The following is a 12,606-nucleotide window of genomic DNA, read 5'->3' as shown; positions in this document are numbered from 1 at the left end:
CCCGGGGCGCTTCCATCGCGGGTCCGCGCGAGCCGCCGCCGAGCGCCCGCTCCGCTGTCAGCGCCGGCCCCTCATCGCCCGGGGCGGCCGCCCGCGCCCGGGTCCTCGCAGCGTCGCCCCGCTCGCCCCCACGCGCCCACCGACCGCCCACGGAGCACGCCGGGCGAGCGACTGCTACAACTCGGGCGGGCGGCTGGTCCGGGCGCCGGGGGCTCGGTGCGCGTGCGTGCGCGCTCGCGCGGCCCCGGGGAGGGCCTCGCGGGGGGTGCGGGGAGGAGTTTGACTGACAACTTCCGCGGGGTCCCACCAGCCCGCGGAGGCTCCGGAGGGGGCCGGGGCGGGAGAGCATGCCAGTCCCCTCGGCCAATCGCAGGGCTCAGCGGCGCGCGGGGCGGGGCGCGGCCTCCCGGGTGCCAGTCAGGAGTCCCGGGCCGGGAGGGCGGGAGGGAGGGGCTGCGTGACAGACGCGGGCCACAACCAATCACAAGTGAAGGCGCTGCGCGGTGCCGCGTGCGTCACAACTGCGGAGCCCGCCCTCGGGAGGAGAAGGCGAGGGGAAGCGCCGCGCCGCCGGGGCCGTCGCGTCCGCCTGCGCTCGGCTCCGCGCCCTTCAGACAGCGCGTGAGGGAAAGGCAGCCGGGCAGTCCAGAAGGAGAGGCGCGTCCTCTGCATCCCGCCAACGGGGACCTGGGCGAGGACGGGGCGCCCAGGGTTGCGTCAGCGGGACGGGGGCGGGGCAGGGCCTGTCCAATCGGAGCGCGGGGCTGGGCTCGTGGGCGGGCCTTCGTCCTGTCCGGTCCTAAACCGCGGAATTGGCGACTGGGGAGTCGCCTCTGCCACTTGAGAGGCGCCTGCGAGTGCACGCCCTCTGAGAAGCAGCCTCCCGTCTCGAACTTAGCCCCGCGTGACCCCCCTCGGTCCTCTGTGGTCCAGTTGGGGTTCTCCGATTGGGGGTCGCGGACCTCTTCCCTGGAGATACCGTCTAGACGTTACATTTAAAGCCAGGACTGTCCGTGTGAGTTTTTGTTAGCGCTTTCCATACGCTGCTTCGACAGTAAGTGACCCCAACAGTGTCCCCTTCACTCTGCAGTCTCTCCTGCAAGTGCCACACCTTTCCCTTTTGACGTAATAAAAACAACTGAGTTGAAGTGGCCTGACTTGATGAGTGAGGGGCATCGAGAAGTGTGCACGGGTAGAATTGTAGACCTACACTCAAAACATCTGCTTAGCCAAATTACGGCACTAACCTAGGTGTCCAGAGGAATGGATAAAGAAAATATGTATACACAAATTTTTCCACCATAAAGAACAAAGTTATCATTCGTAGGAAAATGGATCCAACTGGAGATGATCTTATTAAACTGATTAAGCCAGTCTCAAGACATAAATCCCTTGTTTCCTCACGTTTGTGGTTCCTAGATTTTTACATGGGTACATTAAATCATGATGTATTTGCAAAACAAAAGTCGATGTGACGTTGGCTAAGGGATTTAAAGGGATTAATGGGGGGAATAAGTTTGATGTACAAGAAATACTTGTATGAAATTTCCAATAGAAAAAAGACTTTTTAAAAAGGCAGCTGGTCAGTGGCTCCTGCCTTTCATCCCAGCACTCTGTGAGTTCAAGGCCAGCCTCGGCTACAGATGGAGTCCCAGGACAACTAAGGATGTACAGAGAAACCCTGTCTTGAGAAAGAAAAAAAAAAAAGGTTGTATCAGATCTTCCCAGTCAAGGAAGCTCTGACTGCATCAGCAGCTAGAAGGTCTCCTCCTCTCATCCAATCCAGAGTAAGTTGACTCTACCTCACGAAGGCTCAAAACTTCTTTAACAGTTTGGAAATGAATCACAACTCAAAAGTTTAACGATCCCGGCCAGCTGCCTTTGCAGAGGGTACTTTCTTATTGAGATTATAATTAGATCATTCTCCCCTCCTTCCAAGCCACCTCCTTGTTCCCTTTCCAATTCATAACCTATTTTTCTTTAATTGTTGAGATTATATAGACATTTATACATATTATGTATGTATATGGTGTATGTATATATAATACATTCATAAGTATGTAAATACAACCTGCTTAGTCCATGTAATGTTATGTATATGTTTTCAGGGTGACCATCTGGGATTGGATAACCCGATGTGTGCTCTTCCCTGGGGAAGACTGTTTCTCCAGTTCTCAGCATTTCCTTGGTTGCCTGTACTTGTCTTCTGGACCAGTACGTACAGAATAGAGTCCAAACTCAGTGAGACTCCAGACTTGCCAGGGGCAAGCCCCACTGCATGTGCTTTCTTCTTCTTCTAGCTCGGACGGTCGCCCATGGGTGCTCATGCTTCCTCAACACTGCAGCTGTCCCACCATCTTGAAATGGTCCCCTCATCACTGTTGGCTGAACCCTGTCTTTTCTTCAAAGCCCGGCTAGACACCTGCCCTCTGTGAAGCTGTTCACAGCAATCTGCCTCCTTATGTTCACTTGTATGTGTTATTCCTGTCACTCACAGGGCCTGCCACCCCAGACTCTCCCAGATGGCGGCACGCCCCTCCTCTGAAGACTTGGAAACACCAAGAAGCAGGAATTGGGTTACGCAGCTGCTCTTAGCTCTGCTGAGATAGACAGGCAGTGCAGAGCAGTGTCATTTTCAGCTCTCAGCAACTTCTCAAAGTGCACCTACTGGATTCCTTGTGTCACAGTCTCTGAGGTGATTATCGACATGCAAACTCCTGGACCCCCAATCTGATGCACTGTATCAGGAAATATGGAGAAAAGATTGGGCATCTATTTTTAATATGCTCTCTATTGTTATGCAAGAGAAGTCTGATATCAAAATTCTCTATAGTCACCTAAATATTATCACAAATAGTGTACAGGTCTGGAGGTGTGTCTCGGAGGTAGAGCACTTGTTGGTATACACAAGGCCACAGGTTCAATGCCCAGCACCACAAGAGATGGTAACTGTCCAAAAGGCAGGGGAGTGCTACTTACAATAAAGGGGATGGGTATAAGAGTGAGAGAGAGAAGAAACGAGGGAGGGAGAGAGATTGGGGGAGGATAAAGCATGACGCAACCCTGTCTCAAAACAAACAAATCAAAAGACCCAACTTAATGTATTTTATGAGCCACTGAGTCTAGTCATGGCAGCCCTTCTGTGCGTGGACACAGGGCCATCCACAGGAGCGTGGGAACCCTACCAGTGAAGTGGCCCAACTTTAAATGGCATCAGTGACATGGTCCTATCGTCTCTCGCCTTGTCAGAGCTTATTTTCTGCATTCATACAGGAATTCAGAAAAAGAAGAAAAAGCGTGCACAGCCTCCTTGGATGGGTTGGCATGGGTTTTTAATGTGGCACCTGAAAGACAGCACTTGAAGGAATGAACCTTCCATACACAGTCCTTTACACACAGGTATTTGTCAAAAATCTATTTCCCACCCTCTGTCTTGAATAAAGTAGGTACTAGTAGATCCATCAGGTCCCAGACAGAACCTTGGACACTATGAACCATCCACATCTGGACATGATAGCAAACACGGGTCCACCTAGCCCCTGGGAGGCAGAGGAAGGAAGACTGCAGAAAGTTCCAGGCCACCCAGAACTGCACAGTGTGACCCTGCCTTGAACAAACAAAATTGTCTTACCAGAGATTTTCCTTGCTCTGTGAAAGACAATCTTTGAGTAATAATTTGCCATGTGAGCAGTTGGAAGTTATGGAAATCTGGTTTTCCTGAACCAAACTCTGCACTTGGCTGTTTTTTTGAGGCAGGATCTTGCAAAATTACCTAAGCTGGCTTCAAACTTGTAATTTTCCTACCTCTGCCTCCCAGAGTGGTAGAATTAAAGACCAGTACGACCATGCCCAGCCCTTTTATAGGTTTTCAAGGACTAAAGTTACAGGTGGCTTATCTCAGGGTGTGTTGAGACGATTAGCATTCCAGTGACTACAGAAAGTGGAGAGCAGGGCAAGGTGGGAAGTCAGTTTCCAGTTGGTTTCATTTTTCTCTTTTTCGTTATAAACTTTCCTCTAAGTTCTTCACTTTTAATGCAGTTTGTTGTGGGCTATTGTGTTGTTCAACCAGGACTTTTCACAAAGGCACTGGCAATCGGGGGGACTGCTGTGGTGAGGGTGCAGGGGCCTGTAGGTGGACTGAAGGGGAGCTGAGGTGTCAATGCACCTGACGGTCCTCACTCTCCCTTCACAGCTGGGAAGCTGTGATCTACCGGGCTGAAATCCTAAATGTCTGCTGCACCTGCTCTACCCAGTGTTTGACCTCTACAGATGAGGAATCAGAATTGTAAAGTTCGTGCTGTGTACCCTTGTCCTTGCCAGTGCTTGCCAGCCTACCCACCCTATAAAAATAAAATCCTACACGCATTCTGTAGGTGTTTTTATGTTGGGCAGTAGGCCAGTTGCTAGAAATGAAGAGATAAAGTGTGGACCTTACAATCAGCCCAGTGAGAAGGAACAAACTTAAATGCAAAGATAGGTTGGGCTGGCGCATACTGCAGTGTCGGCACTCTGGAAGCAGAGGAAGAAGGCTTGGAGTCCGAGGCCAGGTTGGATACATAACAAGTTTGAGGGCAGCCTGGGCAACATGAAACCCTGTGCAAAAAACACAAACAGAAGGAAAAAGTAAATAAAAACTACCAGAATGAAATAAGCACAGTCACAACAACACAGACGAACAGAAGCTTACCACCGATGTTCTTTATGGTACCGTGGAAAATGCCTCATTTGGTTTGGGAAGAAAGAGTCAGAGGAAATTTAACAGAAACCATGTTTGAAATAAATGAGACTAGAAGAAAACAAACTTCAGACAACACTCAGAACTTTCTAAAGCTTGCTGTTTTAGAAATCAGCTTCCTGACGTTTCTTCCTCACCATAAAGGTTTGCGTGTTTTACACAACACACAGCCGAAAATGAAAATTCCAAAGCCACAGGAAAATACCTTATGCCACGTCTTGTATTAGAGTTTGACCTGCCGGAAGAACAGAGGGGTGGGCCTTGCCACATGACTGTCCTCTGGGCATGTTATGAAAAGCAGTGAAGTAGAAACCTGCGTGTCTGCTTGGCGTTTATGTAAGTCTGCGTGTGCGTGTGACCTTTCTCCGTGTACCTGGAAGAAGCGTCTGGGAGTTTCGAGGCTGTTGTAAGCCACGCAGCTGCTGAATGTCAGCAGTCAGCAGTCGCCTCTTGGCTTACTGCTCAGGCTCAAGCAGGGAAAAATCAGTATGAAAAGCCAACAAACTGATCTTTATCTGCAGGAGTGTGCTGTTGTCTACACCTGGGTGAAACAGTAACTGCAGTGTGTGTGTGTGGGGGGGGGGGGGTCAGCAATCACTGAGTTGGAAATACTCAGGCATTTTCAGGGCTGCTGCTTTGACTTCCAGAACAAAAGCTGTCAGTTTTTCAGAACTGGGTGAAGCAAAAGCAGGTGGAGTTCTGTGAGTTCCAGGACAGCCATTTAGTGAGACCCTGTCTCAAAAATGACAAAAGGCAAGCAAACCCTCACCACCACCAGCAACAAACTGTATGAATCCAGATGAGTGCGTTCATAAAATCCTACCATTTAGGAAGCTGTGGCAGGAAGGTTGGAAATTTGAGGCCATCCTGGGCTACTCAGCATCTTACTGAAAGGGAAGGAAGGAAGGAGGGAAGGAGGGAAGGAAGGAAGGAAGGAAGGAAGGAAGGAAGGAAGGAAGGAAGGAAGGAAGGAAGGATGGAAGGAAGGAAGGAAAGAATGAAAGAATGGTAGGGAGGGAGAGGGGGAAGGGAAGGATGGAGGGGGGAAAGGAAGGGTGGGGAGGGGCCTCGAGTCGATAACTATAACCTCCATTTTACATGTTGCACTTCCTGTGTGTCAGGCTCCTCGTGAAGAACATGGCAGCAATGAAGCTGAGCTTCTCTTAGGGTCACGCTCACGTGTATGACACTCCTCTGTGCTCCTTGGTTATTTCTGTCATGCTCGGGAACATTTCTTTCTGAGACTCCTCAACCCAGGCTCTTCTGAAGTTTACTCTATATCCCACGATGGCCTTAGACTCTCAGCAATTTCAGTCTCCTGAGTTCCAAGGATCCGGGCGGGAGTCACCTGCTGCGCTTTTTGCTGAAGCTCAGGGCTGAAACCACAGGCTCCCCATCCATCCATGCTCAACAGGAGTTTTGACAAAAGATGACAACAGAATGAGCGGATGTTTGCTACCACAGACCCTTGCTCTTGCTAAGAATTGGGGGGAGGGTGTAACCATAGAGCACACTGCTTAGATGGAAACTGAGCTAATGGTCTTTAGTGTTTTCATTCGTTCAGAATTATCCATTATTCTCAAACAACAGGCTTTTCCCTGCCAGCTGTTTGGGGTACAGCAGCAAATGGGACAAGTTCATCAACAGAGGTGAAAATTCACATCAGTAAAACCCAACTGTGGAAACTAAGTAGGTCTGCGCAACACCTAAAGCATCTTCTTGAATTATCCTTTGATGCTGTGCGCTTGCCTTTCCCAACCCGGTGGAACTGTAAACTCCCAGACAAGGAGCTGTTGCCCCTCACCTTTGCCCCCTCTCTTCTGATTAGGGGATGAAAAACAGTGACAGGCCAGACCCGGCCAGTCTACTCCAGGAGTCAGCGGGCTGTGGACACACACAGACACAGAAAGACACTGAGAGCTGAATGGGAGCAGGCAGTGGGCTGGGGGTGTGAGCAGCTACCTGGAGAACACGGAACAGTGCAGCTGGCCAGGGGCTGGGAAGCAAAGCAGGCAGGAAAGCCGGGTGGCTAAAGGAGGGGTAGGAATTGGAAGTCAAAGGTGAGGACTCTTTACATAACTGTTTGGGCACTGGCGAGCGCCCACTGGAGAGTGAAGTATCTGCAGCGGGAAGTCCTAGATTCGACCTTCCTCTAAGAGGCTTCTGCTGGTTAACATTTTGAAAACCTGCTCAAGCTTGGGTCATCTGGGAAGAGGCCTCCATCCAATGGGCCTGTGGAGTATCTTCCTGTTTAATGATTGCTGTGGGAGGGCCCAAAGCACTGTGTGGGCTGGTGGCCCTGGGTGGCATACTAACATGGGCTGAGCAGAGCCTGGGGAGCAGGCCGGTGAGCAGGGTTCCCCCGGGGTCTCTGCCTCAGCTCCTGCCTCCAGGTTGCTGCCCGGCAGAGTTTCTGCTTTGCTTCCCTCAGTGATGTATCAGCCAAATACTCGCACCCAGTCTTCCGAAGGCTGCTGTAGGTCACCGCCTGTCTTGCGGTGATAGGAAGTAAACTAAAGGTTTAGTTCCGTTCAGTGGGAGGAATTCAGAGTGAGGAGAACAAAGGCACGGAGCAGTCTGGGACACGTTGGGCTTAACCTGTCTGTGCATTCTCTGAGTGGAAAGAGGCCTGGCCTTCAGGAAGAAAATACGGTTTAGTCTATGCAGTCCCAGCTTCTCCATCCCAGAGGCCAGGGCAATCACACTTACTTGAGGCTGTTCAGGGGACACACTGCTTCAGGAAACAGCACAGTGCCTGACTCATGGCAGGTTCCCCAGCCGTGTTTGTGTTTACAGCAGAGGTGGGCATGCCTCCTCCTCGTAGCCTTTCCTTCTCCCCAGACCCTCCCTCGGCGCCGGTAAACAAAAACACATGCGGCAGCCTCGGTCTCCCCCTGCAGTGGCTGACGCTGCACTGAAACCACGGTTAACGGGCTCCAGTCTTCCCCACAGCAGCCACGTTCGGGGTAGACGCTCAGCCTCTGTAAATGGAAGTTTGTTCTGTTTTCGTTCTCCGTGCACAAGGGTTCATGGAAGTGAAAACCTTTATAAAGTAGGTTAAAACAGGTAAAGTATCATGGATCGCTTATTAACACACGGAAAGTATAAATGTGTATGTGTACAAATTCATCCAAAGAAAACTTCATATTTCATGTCCCTAAGCTATAAACACAATGTGTACTGTCTCTCTCTTACACACACACACACACACACACACACACACACACATATATATATATGTGTATATATATATATATGTGTGTATATATATATATATATATATATATATATATATCACGCATGCGCACATTATGGGCCCTGAAAACCCCAGTTCAGATTTAGCGAGAGACCAAAGTGACAGCTATCAGCTATCGTTAAAACCTAGAGTAGGTGCGGTAAAGTAGTTAGTAATGCCCTGAGGGGAGAGCTACCTCGCTGCATTCTTTCCCCACCCACTAGAGATACAGTTGCTAGGAAACTGGACCATCCCCCTAGGAAGGGACACCTGGTCATTAATGGCCTGGGAACCTTCCTATAGCCAATCGATTAAAAAATGTAGCATTTTGACCAATAGATGCTTGCCAGGCAGGAATTGCCCCTGCCTTGGCTATGCTGGGAGGGACCAGAATCTATAAATCACCCAACTAACCTGGGGACGGCGCGCTCAGCTCCCACCACTTCGGTGGTGGGGCTGTGTTGGCCCAAGCTGCAGCTTGTAATTTACAATAAAAAGACCCTCATGTGTTTTGCAACGGAGTCGATTCCTGTAGATCTTTTGGGGGCTCGCGAACTGGGTATAACACGAGATGGTTCACTAGAGTGGGTAAAGATGCTTGTTGCACACCCTTGAGACTTCACTTTGATCCCTGGCACGCAAGTAAAGGTGGAGGAGAGAACGGATGGAACAGACTCGTCCTCTGGTCTCCACACACGTGCTATGGCACACACATGCACAGCCATGATATCAGTAAGGAACAGCTTCAAACACACAAATTCAGTGAAAAGTTCTCCCTGTGAGGACAGCAGCAGGGGAAGACAACCTCCACTCACAATGCTCTACATGCTTCAGTGACTGGATGATTGTTCTAGTCTCGACAGCGTGTGTGTTGCAGGGATAATATGCCGATATATGCATGCAATTTTAGATCTTGGAGAGAGAAGGGTCGGGTCTTCTATTTTTGAATGGCGAGCTTGAGCTGGCATCCGGGCTCCGACAGAGGGAAGAACCCTTTGCCGCCTACATCTGATCCAGCCAGAAGACAGACTGCCAACCTCAGACACAGCAGAGGAATTCCCACAGAAAGAGTGGGATCCCGGAAGACAGTCTCCAGCCCCCCTCAAACCCGCCACCGAAAAAGCAACGCGGAAGTGGCGGCAGCAGAGGGAAGGCTGCAGGGACAGATGGGTCGCTAAAACGAAGGCAAGGGAAGGCTCTTCAGATTTCTGGGGAGAAAAAAGCCCAGGAGAGGAAGGGAGAGCCTGTTTGTGGTGGCAGGGAAGAAAGCAGGTGCAGAGAGCTGTTGAACTGTCTGGAAAGCACTTGTGTTGACCCACGTGAGCAGTGCAGACCGCCTGCTATGGAGACTTCCAGACAAATGCCCCAGAGCGGGGCTTGCCTGCTCACCAGTAAACAGGAGAAAACCGGGGAAAGCACACGGAGAGAAGTGAGCTATCCACCCCTGCAGTACCCCTGGCTCTCTGCCGGGGCTCTCCAGACCACAGGGGACATCCTGGTGGAAGGGACAGTCTTGCTGAGGTGAAGAGGAGAAAATCAGCATTTGGAAGGCACAGAGGCGGCACATCCTACGGCCCAAGCCAGATGAGCCAGATGCTCTCTGTAAGCCAATCATAAGAGCCAAATTCAAAGTGAGAAGCAGAAAAAGGATACTAACTCCATGTTGACAAGACCGACAAAAAGATCCAGTAACCCCTCCAAGGCCATCTTCAGGGTCCTGAAGTGATGGAAGTTCAGAGCCAAGCCCATGCATGTCTAAGCATCCTGGTCAAGGTGTGGTCCTGTCTGGCTGTCAGTTCTCACCTTGTAAGGTGTGTTCACAGCAAGAACGTGGAATCTTTTTCTGGGAGACAGGTTCCCATTCTGGCTAGCACCTCCTCCTTTTCCCAGCATGAGGTTCCTGGGGACATTCCCATTCTCTGGGGTCTACTGGTTTAACAGTGCGGGAGGCAGACTGAGAACCAGTGTCTAAGATATCCATTCCAGCAGGCCTGTTCCAGAGGCTGGTGTCTGTGAGGTAGACAGGCACTAGAGAAGGGAAAGCTTGCCAAAAAGAGCTTCCTTGTAGCAGATACAAAGCTTCAGAAGGTACAGTCAGGCAACTGGACAAAGAAAGCCCCTGGAAGCCCAAAACTAACAGTTTCCTGAGCTTGGCGAGGCAGGGAAACATTTCAGTTCCAACAAGACAGAACGGGCAGACCTGAATCCTTCCGGTCTTTGAGACTAAGAGTAGCCTTGCTTAGCACATTCTTCTGTGGAAGCTCCAAGGCCACACTGTGCCAGGGGTCTTTCCGGAGACCCAGCAAGAACTGAGGAAGGCATTCTGGACTTGAGATCTGGATTTGACTGACAGGTAGGGAAGGTCCTGCTGACTGACAGGTAAGGATGGTCCTGATCCATGGTAAGGATGATGACTGGCTTGAATTCCCATACCCAAAAGAGAAACACTTTTAGATGGAAAGGTGTCCAAAGACATTACCATCTTCATCTTGAAAATTCTGTTGGAAAATATAAGGCAAAGATCTGAGAGACATTTTTATAAGCTCAGCACAGCCGTTAAGGGAAACAGTTGGAAAGTTCTTCAAAAAAAAAAAAAAAAAAAAAAAATTAAAAGCAGAACTACCATATGGTCCAACAATCCCACTTCTGGCTATTGGTTTTGAAGAGATCTTTAGACTCTGCTCTCTCCAGTAGAATTTACAATTTTACAGTAGCCAAGACACAGAAACTGCCTAATGCTTGCTGGTGGATGAATGGATAAAGAAAACATGAGATAAACATAGACAGACAGACAGACAGATAAATGTTTATATCTGCCAGGTGTGGTGGTACATGCCTTTGATCCCGAGAAGTACTCAAGAAGCAGAGGCAAGTGGATCTTCATGAGTCTAAGGCCAGCCTGGTCTACAAAGTGAGTCCAGGAAGCCAGACAGCTAGGGCTATTACACAGAGAAACTCTGTCCGAAAAAACAAACTAACTAACTAATATTTATTTATTTGTTTATTTGTATCTATAGGATCCTGCCTTATAAGGAAGGAAATGCATTTCCTGGATCATGGGTGAACTTGGAAGAAGACATTGTGCCAGGTAACACAAGCTAGAAACACTGGAACAAACGCTGCACCAGCTCTCGTGTGGTGCCCAAGGAGTTAAAGAGCATGGTAGTCACGGGAGTGGGGGTGTGGGGTGAGGGAAGTGGAGAGCTCCTCACCTGCTGCTGCCTTTGGTCTCTAAGCAGATCTGCTTCACAGTGTAGAGATCTGCCAGCTGCGGTTAAGAAAATGGCTCCTGGGGTTGGGGGTTTCTTCGTGGTAGAATGCTCGCCTATGGCTCACTCCCCAGCCCAGGAAAAGACAAACTAACAATGTATTAATTAGATACTGAGGAAGCATATTAATCTGAAGTATTCCCACCACTCACGAAAGGGTACTCCTTCGCTAAATACTTGGCTTTGTTTAGGAATCACGCCACAGAGCTTATCAGATGCACGTGTCTTAAACACATACAGCTTTTGTGGGTCATTGCTCCACGAAGCTAGAGGGAAAACCTGAAAGTTCTACAATTAAACAACCGAACAATCGACCTTGAATACAAAGTCTTCCTGAAACCCGGTCAGTCGCTTCCTGTCTAGCTCTTAAGGACTTTCTCCAGCTGCAGAAGTCATGTGATGTCAGGACACAACAAACTGATACTTTGGATATGTTTGCCTCACAGGGTTTTCAAACTTTTCTTTCAAGTATTGTCATCCTGTAGCTGAATGTTGAATTCATGGTACAGGCATTTGCAAATTCTACATTTGTCAAAGCATAACTTCTGTGAAGGGTGGTTAAAAGGCAGATCAAGGCCTGGGTTGCCTGTGATGCTTGCTTCCTTGCTTGGCTTCAGTGCTAAGGCCAGGACCTTTCACATCCCAGGCTAGGGCTCTACACCTCTGACCCTTGGCTTTTGAGACGGGGTCTTCTCCAGATTTCTAAGAAGCTGGCTTCAGCTCTCTTCCTGTCTCTGCCTCGGTCTCACCACACTTTGGTGGACTGTTGCAGTTTCAAAGCAAGAAGCTCATCCTTTGCTTGTTTCTTTACTCCTTTGTTTGTTTGTTTGTTTGTTTGTTTGTTTGTTTGTTTGTTGAGATGAAGTCTCACTGTGCAGCCCAGGCTGGCCTGGAACTCACTGTGGCACCAGGCTGGCTAAATTCACAGAAATCCCCCTGCTTTATCTCCTGGGTGCTGATGGGACGACAGGCATGCCCCACCAACACCTGGCTCTTCGCTCCAAGTAACTGATACATGCTGAAGATGTTCGTGCTCAGCTTGCCGAGTGAGCTGGTGGGTGTAATTCTTAGTTATCCCGAAGGTGTGCACGTCTATGATTCATCCTCAGCGGAATGCAGAAATAGAAGACAGTGTGCTCTCTGCCAATGCTGTGTGTGTGTGTGTGTGTGTGTGTGTGTGTGTGTGTGTGTGTGTGTATCATAAAACTAGGGAGGTGATCATGAGAGAGGAAGAGGTCTTGAGGGTGTTTGGGGAGTGGAGAGGGTGGAAAGCAGAGCAGGCACCTACCTGTTAAGAAAAGCATTGGCAGAGAGGTGGAGAATCTTTGTAAAGATTTCATGGTTAGTTCTTCTGTAAGATTTTCCTG

General features: G+C 49.6%; 1 long non-coding RNA gene across 2 annotated transcripts; it reads left to right on the top strand.

Annotated features, from left to right (window-relative positions):
- The first annotated feature begins 732 nt into the window (after window positions 1-732).
- On the top strand, window positions 733-4,398 carry LOC129678453 (uncharacterized). Of its 2 annotated transcripts, XR_008720390.1 has the most exons (6): window positions 733-1,015; window positions 1,610-1,787; window positions 2,109-2,214; window positions 2,498-2,695; window positions 3,274-3,399; window positions 4,193-4,398. It is a non-coding gene; the product is annotated as an uncharacterized LOC129678453 (long non-coding RNA). The 2 variants fall into 2 exon arrangements; XR_008720389.1 differs by having other exon boundaries at window positions 733-1,787.
- The last annotated feature ends 8,208 nt before the right edge of the window (window positions 4,399-12,606 follow it).

Source organism: Psammomys obesus, unplaced genomic scaffold, assembly GCF_907164565.1.
Source record: "Psammomys obesus unplaced genomic scaffold, mPsaObe1.curated_primary_1811, whole genome shotgun sequence".
Lineage (NCBI taxonomy): Eukaryota > Metazoa > Chordata > Mammalia > Rodentia > Muridae > Psammomys > Psammomys obesus.
The sequence above is the reverse complement of the archived record's forward strand: the minus strand, read 5'-3'. Positions and strand labels throughout refer to the sequence as shown.